We start from the raw sequence: 19,442 nt of genomic DNA on the forward strand, positions 1-19,442 counted from the left end.
ACATGTACGGTCGTCAGTACAGACCTACCGTACATGTCCAGCCGCCCGCCGTGCCTCGCATGCGTCGAATGACTTCGACGCATGCGTGGAAGCATTTTAAAGGCGGGCCGCCCACGTCGCCGCGTCATTGTCGCGGCGACACCGCGTCATCGACGCGGCGACACCGCGGACACGCCCCGCGTATTGTTTACGCGCGGGCTTCTGTACGATGGTGTGTACAACCATCGTACAGAAGCCCTCTGGCAGACATGTATGGTGAAAACGGTCCGACGGACCGCTTTCACCATACATGTTTGTCCGTGTGTACCCGGCCTCACTGATCACCAATGTAAGGAACATTCTTCCCACTGATCACCAATGTAAGGGACATTCTTCTCACTGATCACCAATGTAAGGAGCATTCTTCTCACTGATCACCAATGTAAGGGACATTCTTCTCACTGATCACCAATGTAAGGGACATTCTTCTCACTGATCACCAATGTAAGGGACATTCTTCCCACTGATCACCAATGTAAGGAACATTCTTCTCACTGATCACCAATGTAAGGGACATTCTTCCCACTGATCACCAATGTAAGGAATATATATAGGGAATAACACTCACTTAGGCTGGATTCACACCTACAGTATGCGTTTTTAGTGCTTTTTGCATTTTGCAGATTTGCACTACAGAACGTGTTCCATAGGAAACCATGTTAAATGGACTGTTGTGCAAATCTACAAAATGCAAAAAGCACAAAAAATGCCATAGATGTGAATCAGGCCTTAGTCCAGGTTCACACTGACAGCAGGAATGAAATTGTGTGAGACAGTTCAGCTAAACTCGCACGATTTCATACCCGCATGTCAGTGTGAATTTGGCGGGTGATTTCAGAGACGTCTGTGCGGATTCCATACACAGATGTCTATGGAAATTGCACCAAGAAGTCGCCAAAGGTTATACAGAAACTACTTTTGGGAATCGGTGCTGCGCCAGAAATGGGGCATCGCACCGATTCGGGTAGTGCTATTACCATGCGATTTGACATGTCAAATCGCATGGTATATTGCTTCAATGTAAATCAGGTCTAAGTGCTATTCCCTATATATAACACTGATATCTATACACTGAGTGGCATTCAGTGTACCAGATATCAGTGTGCAGGGGCGGACTGACCATTCGGTCAGTTGGGCACTGCCTGAGGGCCCCGTGGTGGGAGGGCCCGGGCCGGCTCAGTCCGAAACCTGGAGGTGCCCGGAGCAGTGGCAGCTTATCATACACAATAAAAAAAAAAAAAACGAGTCTGTACCCCCGAGAAAGCAGTGTCTTGAACCATTAAATCCTGCTAGCTAGGATGATGTGGCTGTTGTATGAGAGGCTCGGGAGGGATGAGCTGGCCAGGATGGATGGCTCATCATGTGCACTAGTGAATAGCACCTGACCTGCTACCTGGTAAATAAGCACAGACACAGTACAGGGAAAGAAGGTAAAGTAACAATCAGCATGGCTCTTATAACACAGATGAGACACAGACAGTGCTTTCATTATGACACTGACCTGCTTCTGCACAGGCAGGTCTGTGTGGAAGCCATGCCTGTGCAATTCACTCTGCCTCCGAATCCAGCAGCTCCTTCACAGACAGTCCTCCGCGGCAGTGACTTACGGCCCCGCCCCCTCAGCTGAATTCCACAGGGGGGAGAGGTGGCCGGAGCGCCTGTCACTGTAAATCCCAGCACGGCTCCATCCATCTCCAGCTCACACCTCACAAGCCTCTCATACAACAGCGCAGCCACATAAACCTAGCTAGAGGGATCCAAGGCACTGCTTTCTCTGGGTTTTTTTCATTGTGTAGAAGCTGACGCTGCTGCAGGCACCTCCATGGGCGGACTGAGCCAGCCCGGGCCCCCCCCACCACGGGCCCTCGGGCAGTGCCCGACGGACCGAATGGTCAGTCCGCCCCTGATTCCCACTCCATCTCCCTTCCATCCACTGGGTCTGAGGGAGTGAGTCCAGAGAAGGTCACCATGGGAGAGGGAAGCAGGAGAAGCAGTGTCGGATTCATGAAGCCAGGTTTCAGTAATGGCTATGTAGAACATCTGTAGGTAGGTTTTTAAATGATTACTTTCATTGGGAACATTTATGTACTTTTATACTTGTGTGAGTTCAATAAACGAAAGAAAAAAGTGTGTTGAAAGCTCTAGAGTTAGAACAATAGGTAAGGAAGATGACAGCAGATATGCTTTGCCTTTTTCCCAACTGACTAGTGCCGGCCCGCCCATTAGGGGGATCAGACCGCCCCCCCCCTCTATCCATAGCCACCACCCCCATGCTCTATCCAAGGACGCTATTTTTTGCAGGACAACGCCACCATCTATTCACGCGTCCAGCCACTTTCAGGATGCTGGGCACGTGAATTACAGCAGGGTGGTACTGTTTGCCGCCTTCCCAAAAAAACTTACCACCGGCTGCCACTGCAACTGACATAAAGAAAATCATCTCACGCCTCATAGGATAAGATAGTGGCTCCAAACAATGGACTACATAGGACTCAGTCTGTATTATTAACTCATAAAGGGTCTTTATATTGCTCTCAGTCTCCTCCAAATTCATTTATTCCTCCCTCCAATTGCCCCTGCATGTTAGCCTATGTGTCTGTAACGGTCACCACCGTTTACGATATTCATTCCATCAACCACGACAGCTTATCTGACAATCTACAATCCAGCAGACACGATCCATATGGATTTCCCCAGAATAACCGATACATACGCTCTGTTCTCTGGTTTCAAAATGTATGAACGAACTTTAATGGTTCCTTAGCTTTCTTATATACAGTACAAATATGTTACAGTGACAATGAAACTCTCCACCCCCAGCATCACACAATGGGGCTTCAATACACCTTCAGATGGGCTAATTACTAAACATTATCCAGACAGCATGGCTCCGCCGAAGCTCTGTGACCGGGACCGCGGGACCCACAGACCCGATCGCTGCTGGGGTCCCGCGATCGGTCCCCGGAGCTGAAGAACGGGGAGAGCCGCGTGTAAACACTGCTTTCCCATTCTTCACTGTGGCGGCTGCATCGATCGTGTCATCCCTTTTATAGGGGGACACAATCGATGACGTCACTCCTACAGCCACCCCCCCCTACAGTTGTAAACACACATTAGGTGGAACATAACTCCTTCAGCGCCCCCTGTGGTTAACTCCCAAACTGCAACTGTCATTTCCACAGTAAACAATGCATTTTAACCACTTCCAGACCTGCGCACGACGATGTACGTCCTATTTTTAAAGACGGATATCTCGGTAACGGCAGCAGCTGCTGTCACAACCGAGGTATCCATCTTTAGGGTGCGCGGTCTGGAATCCGATAATGGCGGTCTCCGCGGCGGATTCACCGCGAGATCGCCGTTATCGGTGGCGGGAGAGGGGCCCCCCCCCCTCCCGCCGCTCTCCCGTGCCCTCCGCCGCTTACCGGAGCCGTCGGTAGCGGCGGAGGCGATCGGATGCTGTCGGCTGGTGAGCGGGGACGGGACTGAAGGAAAAATCTCCTTCGCCCGTCCCCATAGCTCGGCTGGGCGGAAGTGACGTCAAAACGTCAGTCCCGCCCAGCCTCTTAAAGAGACAAATTTTTTTTTTGGTCATTTGAAAAAATGACATTTTTTTTTTTTTTTCTATTTTTTGCATTTAAGCCCAAATATGAGATCTGAGGTCTTTTTGACCCCAGATCTCATATTTAAGAGGACCTGTCATGCTTTTTTCTATTACAAGGGATGTTTACATTCCTTGTAATAGGAATAAAAGTGATAATTTTTTTTTTTTTTTTTTTTCAGTGTTAAAAATTCTAAAATAAATAAAAATAAATGCGAAAAGCAAAAAAAAATTTTTTTAAAGCGCCCCGTCCCGACGAGCTCGCGCGTAGAAGCGAACGCATACGCGAGTAGCGCCGACATATGAAAACGGTATTCAAACCACACAAGTGAGGTATCGCCGCGATCGTTAGAGCGAGAGCAATAATTTTAGCCTTAGGCCTACTCTGTAACTCAAAAAATGCAACCTGTAGAATTTTTTAAACGTCGCCTATCAAGATTTTTAAGGGTAAAAGTTTGACGCCATGCCACGAGCGGGCGCAATTTTTAAGCGTGACATGTTGGGCATCATTTTACTCGGCGTAACATTATCTTTCAAAATATATAAAACAATTGGGCCAAATTTATTGTTGTCTTATTTTTTAATTCAAAAAAGTGAATTTTTTCCAAAAAAAGTGCGCTTGTAAGACCGCTGCGCAAATACGGTGTGACAAAAAGTATTGGAATGACCACTATTTTATTCTCTAGGGTGTTAGAAAAAAAAAAATATATAATGTTTGGGGGTTTTAAGTAATTTTCTAGCAGAAAAAAATGTTTTAGTCTTGCAAACACCGAATCTGAAAAACACCTAAGGTCTGGAAGTGGTTAAATGCATTTTTTGCTGTGAAAATGACAATGGTCCCAAAAATGTGTCAAAATTGTCTGAAGTGTCCGCCATAATGTCACAGTCACAAAAAAAAATCGCTGATTGCCGCCATTAGTAGTAAAAAAAAAAAATTAATAAAAATGCAATAAAACTACCCCCTATTTTGTAAACTCTATAAATGTTGTGCAAACCAATCGATAAACGCTTATTGTGATTTTGAAAAAAAAAAAAAGGACGCCAATTTTGTTTGGGAGCCACGTCGCACGACCGCGCAATTGTCAGTTAAAGTGACGCAGTGCCTAATCGCAAAAAGGGGCAAGGTCCTTTAGCTGCATTTTGGTCCGGGTCTTAAGTGGTTAAAACCCTTCCATGGATTAAACCTCAATTCCGTCCCAAGAAAAAATGACTAACGATCTTTATCTCAGCCACCCTAAAAATATGGGATACAATAATAAAAAAGGGGGAGGGGGGGGTTATCCACGATAGTTGGCCCAATTACTCCATTGTTATCCAATCCGGAATTTCCACAAGCAGAAAGAGTAAAAAAAATTATGAAATAGAATAGCTCGGAGACAACGAGACTGGCACAAATCCTTGTGGATGGTAAATTACCAAAACCACAATATAAAAACAAATGGATACAATACCACCAATTAAATACATATATTGAATCAAAAATACAATTATCAGCGTTAAATAAACCATTAACCAATTTTGAACAATTGTAAATAGAAGATCAAAAAGTGATTTAAAGCGTTTCTAAAGTTTATAAATTATTACTTCCCTCAGGACCTATTAATGAATTGGTATAAATGAGAAAATGGGAAGAGGAGGTAGAATGGGAAAAAGGCACTGTCAATAATACACAAAACATCGGTAGCAGTAAAACATCAAGAGAGAAATTACCAAAATTATGATGAGGTGGTATTGGAGTCCAGGGGCCCTGAATAAAATTAACAAGAACACAGAAACATGTTGGAGATGTCCTAAAGCGGAGCTCCACCCTAAAGTGGAACTTCCGCTCATCGGATTCCTCCCTCCCTCCAGTGCCACAATTGGCACCTTTCGGGGGGGGGGGGGGGGACAGGATGCCTGTCTTTGACAGGTATTCTTTCCCACTTCCGGGAGTCCGGCCGCGGCCGTGATGTCACCACGGGGCTCCCTCCTCCTCCCCTGGCCGCCAGGCTAATAGGAGAGAGGAGCGGGCCTCGCGCATGTGCAGTAGGGTTCCCGGCATTAAGCCGAAAGGCTACACTGCCGGGGTCCCTTACCCGCAATGGCGGCGTCAGTGTAGCCTTTCGGCTTCACGCCGGGAACCCTACTGCCGACACTGAGGGACAGCAGGACAGGTAAGTGTCCATTTATTAAAAGCCAGCAGCTGCAGTATATGTAGCTGCTGGCTTTTAATTTTTTCCCCTCCGCACCTCCTCTTTAAGGATAGTGGAACAATGGCTCATATTTGGTACGGGTGTCGTTTAGTGAGGAATTTCTGGAGTAGGATATTTTATATACAACGAAAAGTTTCAGGATCAGATATACAACCAAGCATAAATGTTATAATATTATCTATAATACCAGGATCAATAAAAGCCAAAAAATCTGATATCTTTCATCACATGATAGCAGCAGCTAGAATAATAATAGCCCGTGGATGGAAGAAGACAGAAGCCCCAACAATAATGCAATGGGTATGTTAAATGAACAAAATACAACATATGGAAATACAGACAAGGGACAAAGAGGGTTTATAAAAAACCGAATGCCAAAAATGTGGCAACACTGGGATGAATTTCAGTCCTCAAATTTTATAAAATACTTATAAAGGGGAACATATCACCCCGTGGAGGGAAAACCCCCGCCCCCCCCCCTTTTTTTTATAGTTGAATGAATGTTTGGGTGAATGACATTGAAATACAGGAATATTAAATAGATCCTAGAAAACTGGTGAAGGAAAGAATGAAGGGGAAAGAGAGGGATAATAGTCCCTATACTATAAAACATGATCCCATATCAGTTGAATAGGATAATTTGTATAGATATTGAGAAAGTAGATGTATTTGTATTGTGTAATATTGTTTATAAAAACAGATGAAAAGATATTGAAAACATGTTTGTCCCTTTGGATAATTTCGGACAAACTGTTGTGATCGACTCTCTAAAGCTGTGTGATTATCGTATGATGGACATATCAGTGCAGCCTCATCAGTGCCCATCAGTGCAGCCTTTTAATTACTTATTTCAAAATGTTATAACAGAAACTAATGTTTAAAAAAATAATAAAACATTTTGACCTTTTTTCGTTTGTTTAGCAAAAAATTATTAACATTTCATATGGGTACAGTGTAGCATGATCACGCAATTGTCATTCAAAGAGCGACAGCCCTGAAAGCTGAAAATTGTCAAGTGTCAGTTAGGTGTCTGATTTGTCCACCACAATATCACAGTCCCGCCGATCGCCACCATTACTAGTAAAAAAAATAATAATTATCCCATAATTTGAAGACGATATAACGTTTGCGAAAAATAATCAATATGGGCTTATTGAGATTTTTTTTTACAAAAATGTAGTAGAATACATATTGGCCTAAATTGATAAAGAATTTTTTTTTTTATTTACATTTTATGTTGGATGTGTTTTAGGCTCGATTCACATCTACACATGTTGCTTTTGAGCACTTCTGCAGTTCTTTTTTCTGTGCTTTCTGTGATCCCTTGAAAAAGTCAGGTGATTGGTGACGCAATGCGTCGGTCACAGTTGGTGACTTTTTTATCTGGTGTCTCAGTTACACGGTTGTAACAGTGAGGAGGAGAGCAGTGTCTCCCTGATTAGCCTTACACAAATTATAAGCTTTATACAAGATGATGTAACATGTGAGTGTGATATCACTATATGTTTTTACCGATGGCCCTGATTTAATTACACTGTTAATTCCAGATTGCTATAAGCCCCCTGCCCGCAGCCCCCAACAACCACTGACCAGGGTTGTCGGCAAAAGGCCTTTGTCCCCATCAACATAGGGGCAAGGTGCTTTGGGGTGGGGTCGCAGAGCCCCCCTGTCCCAAAGCACCCACCCCCCCATGTTGAGGGCATGCAGTCTGGTATGGTTCAGGAGGGGGAGGGGTACGCCTTGCATGCTCGGATAAGGGTCTGGTATGGATTTTGGGGGGGTGTCCCCCATACCAGACCATGTCCATACCAGACCGAAGGGCCGTTTTTTTCGTAAAAAAATGTAGCCAGCAATTTCGCTGTAAAATTGCAGTAAAAATGCAGTACTTGCGTTTTAGATGCATGTTATTACATGCAAAATGCTGCATTTTGCGGGAAAGAAAGTCCCAGACCCTTTCCAAAAATGCAGAGGCACAAAAATGCATTGATGTGATAATGTTCCATAGTAAAACAAATTTAAAAAAATTCTCATAATGTAAATAGAATCAAAAACGCATTAGTGTGAATGCAGCCTGAGGGCAGAAAGTTAAAAATGTTGTTTTTATCTAAAAGAAAAAAAAAATGCAGGGGTGATCAATCACCACCAACAAAAAAATCTCTGTTTGTGGGAAAAAAGTGCACAGTGTCAGTTAAAGTAACGCAGTGCCGTATTGCAAAAAATGGTCAGGAAGGGGGGTAAACCTTCCGGAGGTGTAGTGGGTAAACAGAGAAACATTTTATTCTTTTACTTGTCATGTTGTTTTAACTGACATCATCTGCAGATCAAAGTTTATCCATTTGAGCTGGAAATTAATAAACAGAATGATACAAAAGTAACAATATGTAACATTAATGTATCTTTCTGTAGGTTTGAGTTATTTATAACCACTGTCTGACTGCTTTTTTGACAGCTGAAGCTGCCCACCTTCTCTCACCTAGATTATCAGTGCCCATCAGTGCTGCCTGTTAGTGCCGCCTATCAGTACCCATCAGTGCCGCCTATCAGTGCCCATTAGTGCTGCCCATCAGTGGCGCCTCATCAGAGCCACCTATCAGTGCTGCATATCAGTGCAGCCTCATCAGTGTCCATTAGTGCAGCCTCATCAGTGCTTCCTCATCATTGCCGATCAGTGTCTTCTCATCAGTGCCCATCATCTGCAGATCGAAGTTTATCCCTTTGATCTGGAAATGAATAAACAAAATGATAAAAAAGTTAAAGCGGAGGTTCACCCAAAAAACAAGTATATAACATTACATTTTGTATTACCTCAAACATGTACAGTATTGTGTTTTTTTTTTTTTTTTGGGGGTGTACATACGGTATTATCGCTATTTTTCACCTTGCTTCCGGGTACTAGCTCCCGCGGGAGTAGACGTTCCTATGCAGTGGCGCAATGTCCTCTGGGACTTCGCCCAGATGATTGATGTGCCTGACAAAAACTTTTTTTAAGGTAACAAGGGGCAAAGCTGAAGCAGTACACAGGCAAGCTAGTTTGTTATCAGGGTCTAAAGAACGTGAGAGAAAGAATAGAAGAGGAAGAAGAATGATGATTGTGTGCAGAATATAAATAGAGTGTGCAAAACATAAGCAAGCATACACAATAGAGTACAGTTTTGTACAAAATGTAAAATTTAATTCACAATATGATTTATTTATTACAGGTACTGATTTTTTTCTTCTTTTTGCATATTTGTCACAATTAAAGGAACACTAAAGGCAGAAGTATTTTTTTTTTAAAATAACAAACATGTTATACTTACCTCCACTGTGCAGCTCGTTTTGCACAGAGTGGCCCCGATCCACGTCTTTTGGGGTCCCTCGGCGGCTGTCTCGGCTCCTCCTCGCAAAAGCTTTCTACCTTCATGCGAGCGAGCATGGTGGAAAGCTTTTGCGAGCGCGCTCCCGTGATACTGCGGCGGCCAAAGCCGCCGACTGTATCCCTCAGCCCGGCGCGCCACATAATCCGCTGTGATTGACACAGCCTAGCCAATCAACGGCCAGGCTGGGAACCGAACAGGATGACCAGCACGTGCCTGGGACTTTCGAACGGTGAGGTAAGTAAAACGGGGGCTCGGGGGGGCCGGTGCTGTCAGATGTTTTTTTACCTTAATGCATAGGATGCATTAAGGTAAAACAACTTTTACCTTTACAACCCCTTTAAATGATTCTGATCATCAACCAAATATGAATATTACACAAAGCTAACCCAAGTCAATACAAAATGCAGTTTTTAAATTAGTTAATTTATGAAGGAAAAAAAGCTGTCCAAACCTGGTGCAGGTTAACCATGCTTTGCCATACATTTACATTATGCTCTTTCAGAAAATGCACCAAAACTGCGGGACATAATAGAAGTCTATAGGAAAGCACAGCTAACCCATACCAATACCGCGGGTACATTGGACTGCAGCCAAAGTGCAGTGGATCAGTGTGAAGCCACCTTGAAGCATGTATTTTATCGCACATTGCCCTCATACATGGTAGTGCACAATATGCAGTTCCATGCCACCCATTTTTAACACCCTATTGCACCAAGGCAGCACACTGGAATGTACAGATGTGAACCATGGGTTTTGGCACAGTGCAATGGGAACAAATGTTGCATGTCTGATTTGTGGTGCATTGGAAGCCGACTAATAGCGAATAGGTTTTCTTACTGCATTCGGCTTATTTGTATTAGGTCCAGTTTTTGCTGCATTGTGGTGCTTTGGCAGCACTTTCAAAATGATTGGGCTGCCTTGACATATTGCATGCTACTACACTTGGGGTAATGAGACCGTAAGGCATAAATCAAGTAAGTATGGCATAAGCTTGAAACCCAACATATTGTGAACTGAACAGATTTTTTTTAAACATTTGGTCAGCTTTTGAATAAATTCACTTGAAGTGATGCAAACCGAAAGCCAGAAAATGTGCACCACAACTCATATACAAAACACAAAGTATGTGTATCCCACTGATATGCCTAATGCCCCGTACACACGATCCGAATATCGTACGACAGATCGTACGACTTGTTTTGCTTAATAGTCGCAAGTAGAAATTAAATAGGATATTAAAGTCACGAAAATTCTCGTACGACAGAAAAAAAAAAAAAATCAAAAGTGATGTCATGTGTTGTAGTGTATTTGTATTGTATTTTCGGATTACAACTGTACTGACTAAACGAAAATCGTACGATCTGGTATCGTATGAGGAAAATTTTCGTGCTTGTCCGATAAAATAATATCGGATGAATTGTCATGATCGGCTCTCGAAAGCTCTGTACTAACGATCCGATTATCGTACGATTCTTCCTGGGAGGACATTTTTTGTACGATATTCGGATCGTGTGTACGGGCCATAAGGCTGGTTGTGACTGCTCTGGCCTGTAGAAATTGATACATTTAGGATACATTGAAGAAAACACATGTAAACAATTTAACCACTTGCTGACCGCAATACGTGTATATACTGTATGTTGTAGTTTGTAAGTGGTTCACCGGGATCATGGCTGAAAATATCAGACAGCTACAACCCCGGTATTGTTTTTTTACCACCGGTGGCTGGCTTTCTCATGGCAACGTTTCAAGAGGCTTGTGAGCCGCTGGAACATTTTCAAAGGCAGCACGAGGGGCTGTCCCCCCTCCTGCTGCTCGCTGGTGTTTCTCCGCCGGTTCACCTGAGAAATGTTAAGACAGTGCCCCCGGCTGGTCACACAGGCAATCAAAGAGTAGATCCGCTTTGATCGCCTATATGGCCTTGAAGGACAGGAGCTTATGACGTCACTTCTGGTCCAGGCTGTAAGTAGATTTTTTTTTTTTTTTTTTAACAAAAGATCAACCTTTTTTTTCTTTTGCTTTTAAAAAGGTCTTTTTGACCCCAGCTCTCTACATAAAGAGGACCGGTCATCCTTCTTTATATTACAAGGGATGTTTACATGCTTTGTAATAGAAATAAACATGATACATTTTTTTTAAAGGGACAGTGTAAAAATATAAAATTAAATAAATAATATTTTTTTTGTTAAAGCTCCTCTATCCCTCAATGCTAGCGCGCAGAAGCGAACGCATACGTAAGTCTTTGCACGCATATGTAAACGATATTCGTATCACATATATGAGGTATTGCCACGAACGTTAGAGCGAGAGCAATAATTCTAGCCTAGAACTCCTCTGTAATTCTAAACAGGTAACCTGTAAAGGTGTTTAAAGCATCGCCTAACGAGATTTTTAAGTATCATAGTTTGTCGCTATTCCACGAGCATGTGCAGTTTTAAAGCGTGAATCCATTTTATTCCCTAGGTTCTCTGCTAAAAGAAATTTATAAAATATGGAGGTTATAAGTAGTTTTCTAGCAAAAATACTGATTTTAAGCTTGTAAACTAAAAGTGCCCAAAAAAAGCCTGGTCTTCAAGTAGTTAAACACATAGGCCCAGATTCACATACAACGGCGCATAGTTATGCCGGCGTAGCGTATCGAATATACGCTACGCCGACGTAGCGCAGAGCGGCGAGCACAGTATTCACAAAGCACTTGCTTCCAAATCTACGCTGGGTTCCCTCGGCGTAACTCGTCGTAAGTGGCAGTGGGCGTGAGCCATGCTAATGAGGCGTGACCCCATGTAAATGATGGGCCGAGCGCCATCAAGATATGAATAACGAACGGCGCATGGACGTATCCCAGTGCGCATGCTCAGAATCACGTCGGAACGAACGCCTAAGATACGTCGAATCACTGCCTATGACGTGAACGTAACCTACGCCCAGCCCTATTCACGTACTACGTAAACGACGTAAAAAACGACGGCTGTGTTCCCTGGTGTAGCCATTTACATTGATGCTACTGACTTACAACTGCTTTATGAGGCATAACATTACGCCGGACGTACGACTTACGAAAACCGCGTATATTAATGCACCGGGCGCAAGTACATTCGTATAGCGGGGTATCTCACTCATTTGCATATTCGAATCGTAAATCAATGGGAGCGCCCCTTGCGGCCAGCGTAAATATGCGCCCACGATATGACGGCGTAGGAAAGTTAAGTCGGTCGGAAGAAGCCTATTTTCAGGCGTATCTAGTTCTGTGGGCACGGCGCACAGATACGACGGTGCACATTTACACTTACGCGGCGTATCTCGAGATACGTCGGCGTAAGTGCTACGTGAATCCGGGCCATATTATATATCCTTGTACTTTGTTATATATAATTGGTTATGCAAACATTATGTCTCATTTAGTTTGAATGGAAAAGCAGGTTGGTCAGCTGAGTAAAAAACTGCAGACTAGACTGGTATGACAGGAAACCACAAACCATAGCTGTACCAATATCCATAAAATTCTCTATTTAACCATTACTGCCCTCCGTTGTTCCCCTATTCACAGAACTAAGCCTGTTTTATTTAAGAGCTGTCACTAATTAATTACATTTAACCTAACATGCTTGTGTGATAGATAGCCAGCGTATTACAAGTAAATACCCCTTATGATCTAGTCACAGGACACGGCCAAACACAGATTTCAGTTTTGTAATATTACATTGTGATCACTACAAACATCCAAGATCACATTGGAAGTATACTAGCTGCAAAAGCTTAATTACCTATTACCTGGTGGACCTATGAATCAATATTGTACACATCATCATATCAATTATTTCTAGTACAAAAGCACCAAGACTGAGGCGATTCAGTTTGCATGTGTTGCGCTTTACAAGTCTCTCTCTCTCTCTCTCTCTTCTTAAGTTTCCCAATATGACCTAAAGCAAAGATCATTGACTTTTACTGCAAGGTGCATTACAGGTAAGCCTGCAAAAAGATTTATATAATTTAGCGATGTTATAGCGCCTGCACCCTTGCCAGAATCAGGTGGCAGTATTAACCACTTAAGCCCCGGACCTTTAGGCAGCTAAATGCCCAGGCCAGGTTTTGCGATTCGGCACTGCGTCGCTTTAACAGACAATTGCGCGGTCGTGCGACGTGGCTCCCAAACAAAATTGGCGTCCTTTTTTTCCCCACAAATAGAGCTTTCTTTTGGTGGTATTTGATCACCTCTGCGTTTTTTATTTTTTGCGCTATAAACAAAAATAGAGCGACAATTTTGAAAAAAATTAAATATTTTTTACTTTTTGCTATAATAAATATCCCCCAAAAACATATATAAACATTTTTTTTCCCTCAGTTTAGGGCGATACGTATTCTTCTACCTATTTTTGGTAAAAAAAATCGCAATAAGCGTTTATCGATTGGTTTGCGCAAAATTTATAGTGTTTACAAAATAGGGGATAGTTTTATTGCATTTTTATAAAAAAAAATTTTTTTACTACTAATGGCGGCGATCAGCGATTTTTTTCGCGACTGCGACATTATGGCGGACACATCAGACAATTTTGACACATTTTTGGGACCATTGTCATTTTCACAGCAAAAAATGCATTTAAATTGCATTGTTTGTTGTGAAAATGACAGTTGCAGTTTGGGAGTTAACCACAGGTGGCGCTGTAGGAGTTAGTGTTCACCTAGTGTGTGTTTACAACTGTAGGGGGGTGTGGCTGTAGGACTGACGTCATCGATCGAGTCTCCCTATAAAAGAGATGACGCGATCGATGCAGTCGCCACAGTGAAGCACGGGGAAGCCGTGTTTACATACGGCTCTCCCCGTTCTTCAGCTCCGAAACGAATAGCCGCGCCGTCGTCCCGGATCGCTCTCCGCGGGTATCCGACCGCCACATGTAGCGGGGGGGGGTCCCGATCGGACCCCCGACCCGCGGAATAGCGGGGACGTACCTGTACGCCCATCTGCCTGTACGTGCCATTCTGGGGACGTTCATATACATGCGGCTGTCGGGAAGTGGTTAACCTATTCTGGCACTTCTCTCTTTCATGTAAAAATCATAATTTTTTTACTAGAAAATTACTCAGAACCCTCAAACATTTTGGGCCAGATCCACATAGAATTGGATAGGCGCAGCGTATCAGAGATACGCTACGACGCCGTATCTTATCTGGCTTTAAGTCAAATCCAGGAAGATTTTGCGCCGTAAGTTACGGTGGCGTAGTGTATTTCTGGCGGCGGAATTCAAATCGGCGGGTAGGGGGGCGTGATTCATTTAAATGAAGCGCTTCCCCGCGCCGAATGAACTGCGCATGCTCCGTTTTGAAATTTCCCGCCGTGCTTTGCGTGAAATGACGTTGCAACGACGTAATTTTTTGAACTTAGACTTGACTTACGTCCATCCCTATTCACGGACGACTTACGCAAAAAAAAAAAAAAAATATTTTGACGAGGGAACGACGACCATACTTAACATGGCAAGTCTATCTATACGCCGCAAAATACCAGCTTTAACTATACGCCGGAAAAAGCCGACTAGAGACGACGTAAGAGAATGCGACGGCCGCGCGTACGTTCGTGGATCGTCGTAAAAAGCTAATTTACATACCCGACGCGGAAAACGACGCGAACTCCACCCAGCGGGCGCCGAAGTATTGCACCTACGATCCGAAGGCGTACAAAGCCGTACGCCTGTCGGATGGAACACAGATGCCGTCATATCTTGGTTTGAGTATTCAAACTAAAGATACGACGTGGGTAATTTGAAAGTAAGCCGGCGTATCAGTAGATACGCCGGCGAACTCGCTATGTGGATCTGGCCCTATATATTTTTTTTAGCAGACACCTCAGGGCACAGGTGTCAAACACAAGGCCGCCGCAGGCCGAATCTGGCCCTCCAGGCCATTTCATGTGGCCCTCGGACCTCTCCTGCAGCTGCAGGAGAGTGCCAGCCCTCCTATGGTACTCCTTCAGACCCCTACTTTCTGCTTTCAAGCAATGCATCCATCTTCTTCCCAGCAGCAGCATAAGGTAAGGAGGGTGCACTGTGATGTAAGTGAGGGACTCAACTTCTTGACAACTTTGAGAACCAGCTCTCTTTTGTTGGCGTAAATTCCGACAGCAAAAGTCCGATGGAGCATACACACGGTCAGAATTTCCGTTCAAAAGCTCACATTAGACTTTTGCTGTCGGAATTTCCGATCGTGTGTACCGGGCATTAGATTAGATTTGTCAGGTTGGTGGGAGGAGAGAGGACAACTATAAATTCCAGTATGACAGTCTTAACAAGTACCAAATCTAGTTTCTATAGGATGAACAGTCAGTTTGAACCATGTTGGTGCAGTGATGTTCTGCACTATACAGTGGCCCTACTGGTAGGTACTTGTTGACTTATGGGGGATTACCATAGCATACATGTTACCATATACCTGCATACTTAGGTATATTAATATATACATTTACATGCTATTTCCCCCTTTGGGAGTATACCCATCTTCAAACATCACACAGTCCCCGTTTCTTCTGATCGTATCCTGGGGGAATCGCTGCAGGCCTGTTCCAAGTGGACCTTTGGTCACATTGGGTAATTGGGTTGGGTGTCGGCTCTTACCCCCCCCCCCCCTTCTTAAGCATCCAGATAGCAGCTGTCTGCACACAGGGTTCTTTGATCGGCTGGATGTTTGTCTATCACTCTGAAGCTCATACAGGGCTTAAGTCCCCCCCCCACTCCACTACTAAAGGCAAATCCACTTTGCACTTCAAGTGCAAAGTTCACTTGTTATTGCACTGAAAGTGCACTTGCTGTAAATCTGAGGGGAAGATCTGAAATGAAGGGAAGCTCTGCTGATTTTATTATCCAATCATGTGCATGTTTTTTTTTTTATCTTCCTTGCATGTCCCCCTTAGATCTACAGCGACTGCACTTCCAGTGCAATTTGACTTTTGACTTTAGTAAATAATGGATTTGTATTCATGTGCATCCTGCAATGGCAATGGCAATGGCAACCTTCGTAGTGAATATACATGTATCCCATATCGCTCTTCATATACACGTATTTTCCAGCGTGGACTCACTTTTTGAGCTTGAAATACTGACCACCTGGCTTCATCACCAAACAACTGACTCAGGACTATCTTCAGTCTGGACCAGGGCTCAAGTCCTGCGGGAACGCGTGGGAACGGAGTTCCTACACTTTTTTCACAGCAGGAACGCAGTTCCCTTTGCAGGACTAGAGCAGCCGAGCCGCCGGAGCCAATCCTTCACTAAGTGGCGATGCCCAGCTCGAGTCACTGTCAGGGGCAGGCGAACCTTAGTAATCCTTTATGTTACTGACCGCTTCCTGTATATGGATTCATCGGGTAGTGTGCGGGTATTCTGTCACTTCCTCAATGCCGCAATGTCTCCTGGGAGCTTTTGTCATTGTTCCCAGGAGACATTTCGGAGGTCTGCCGCGAGTTATCGCGGGATTTAGAATGACGAAAGCACCCAGGAGACATTTCGGCATCAAGGAAGTGACGGAATACCCGCACACTACCCGATGAATCCATATGCAGGAAGCGGTCAGTAACATAAAGGATTACTAAGGTACAGTGGATAAAAAAAAAACAAAAAAAAAACATACGGTTTAGTAATTATGCATATGAGCGTATCATTTTTATTTTTTTGGTGGGGGAGTGGATCTTGGGTGGGGGTTCCCACACTTTTTTCCCCGAAACTTGACCCCTGGTCTGGACTATGTCGGTGCAGTGATTTTCTGTACTATACAGTGGTCCCACTGGTAGGTACTTGCTAACTCTTGGGGTATTTTCTCTGTGGTATACATGTTACCATACATCTGCATATTTAAGTGCATTAACACATACATTTACATGCCTTTTCCCCCTTTAGTTCCAAGTTCCCATTTGGGGTTACATCCATCTTCTATCATCACACACTGCCGGTCTGTTCAGACCGCATCCTGGGGGAATCTCTGTGAGCCTGTCCTGAGTGTTCACATCGGGCTGGGTGTCAGGGAATAACAACGCATGGCCCACTGATGCATGTTCTTAAAGTGGAGTTCTGCCGAAAATAAATAAATAAAAGTCAGCAGCGACAATTACTGCCGCTGCTGACTTTTAATATTAGGACACTTACCTGTTAAGGGCGCCCGCAATGTCCTCACCCAAAGCCGATCTGTCCCTTAGCTCCCGGGTGCAGACCCGGGATCTTTAGTAAGGGAACACAGTTGATTGATAATAAATGGCTTCAGCCAAACACTAAACATGAGTGAAAGAAAAGTTTTTGTGTTATCATTCATATTCTCTGAAAAATGGCCAAAAAATCATAAATTCTGCCAGGGTATGTAAACTTAGGAATTTTTGACTTTAATCTACCAGTGCTGCTATATCCCCTACCAGGTATGTGCCGATTTTCTGGCCCCTGAGCTACTTAAGCTATATAGTGGAGCAATGGAAGTAGGTAGTGTTCCGCCCTCTATGATGGAGGCACATATAGTAGTGCTGCCAAAACCTGGGAAAGAATTTGTTGTGCGGTTCTTACTGCCCTATGACGTTAAGATTTTGGTCAAATTGCTTTCGCTTAGGTTAAGTAAAGTAAAAAATGTTTCCAATTGTTTGTCCTAATCAATCAGACTTTATGCCAAGTAAGAGCACATTTGACAATTACAGACAACTATGCGGGTTATTTAAGAAAGGCAAATTCACTTTGCACTACAGGTGCAAATTGCACTTGAAATTGCAGTTGCTGTAAATCTGAGGGGTAGATCTGCTGATTTTATTATCCAATCATGTACAAGCTAAAATGCTGTTTTTTTATTTTCCTTGCATGTCCCCCTCGGATCTACAGCGACTGCACTTCCAAGTGCACTTTGAGTGCAAAGTGAATTTGCCTTAAGTAAATAACCCCCTATGTCTTCATGTTTACAGTGCTGTACATCAGAAACAGAGTGGGCTGTTGGCCCTAGAAATATATATAGATAAAAGAAGGGATTTGACACTGCTTAATAGTAATTTTTGTAGGAAACGCTGTCCAGATTCGGCTATGGACCTCAGTTTATCACATGGGTCCAACTCCTTTATACTAATCCACGTGCCAGGGTATGTACAAATCAAGACATATCCCAGATTTTCTCTCTTCAGCGCAGTACTCAGCAGGGCTGCGCCCTCTCGCCTCTTTTATGCACCTGGGTCATTGAAATGTGGGATATTTCTATTCGACAGACCCCCGAGGTTGGTGGAATCTGCTGGAGGAGAAAATCTCACTTTACCCAGGGAGGACCTCCCCCCTCTGCCTCAGCACCCGCCAAGGATCTGTGTGATGATCCAGCCGGCTCTCCTCAGATCCCCTGCACGGGTAAGGTTGCATTGCAGGACACTGGAAAGGCTGCATAGATAGGCATAGCTGAGCCCTGCATTCTTTATGTAGCCTGCTCTTTAGCCTTGCATTCTTTATGTAACGCACTCCTGAACTCTGCACTGTTTTTTCTGTCTTATCTTCATAACATTTGGTAGCCATATCTCCAAAAATTCTAAAGTAGTATCTTTTTTGTTATGGATGAAGTGTGAGAAATTACCCACTGCCCTAGTTTTCCTGTTTCAGGGTGACTTCTTTGTCATGCAACATCCCATGGAGCCATCCTTGCAAACAGACTGGCACCAGATTGTTCTGTCCACTGTTAAAGCAGAGTTCCAGACACAATTTCACTTTTTAAATATAAATACCCCATGTAATACACAAGCTTAATGTATTCTAGTAAAGTTAGTCTGTAAACTAAGGTCCGTTTTGTTAGGTTGTTACAGCATTTAGACACTTTATAAAACAGACATTGACTGGGGCCATCTTAAGTGTGGGCATCATGAAGCCAGACTGTATGACTTCCTGGATTTCAGCCTTGCAGATCTCGCACATGCTCAGTGCTGCACAAGCAATGTGATAGTTTTCAGAACCTGTACTGTCCAAGTCACATGATTCTTCGAGACTGGGGAGTGCACAGACTCCTGGAAAGTTACACCCACTACATTCCCAGGAGTCTGTGCAGTGAAGCTTAAGCACCTAGGTGCAGGAAGAGGGAAGATTAACTATTCTGCCTAGCAACAACACTTTGAAGGCATCTAAAAAAAAATATTTTTTTTCTTAAAGGACTAATGACATTTTTTTAAAACTACTGATGTAATGTTATATTTATGGGTGGAACTCCACTTTAACAGACAATGGGTGTTATTTACGAAAGGCAAATCCACTTTGCACCACAAGTGCA

The sequence above is a fragment of the Rana temporaria genome, chromosome 3 (genome assembly GCF_905171775.1).
Source record: "Rana temporaria chromosome 3, aRanTem1.1, whole genome shotgun sequence".
In the NCBI taxonomy this organism is placed as follows: Eukaryota; Metazoa; Chordata; class Amphibia; order Anura; family Ranidae; genus Rana; species Rana temporaria.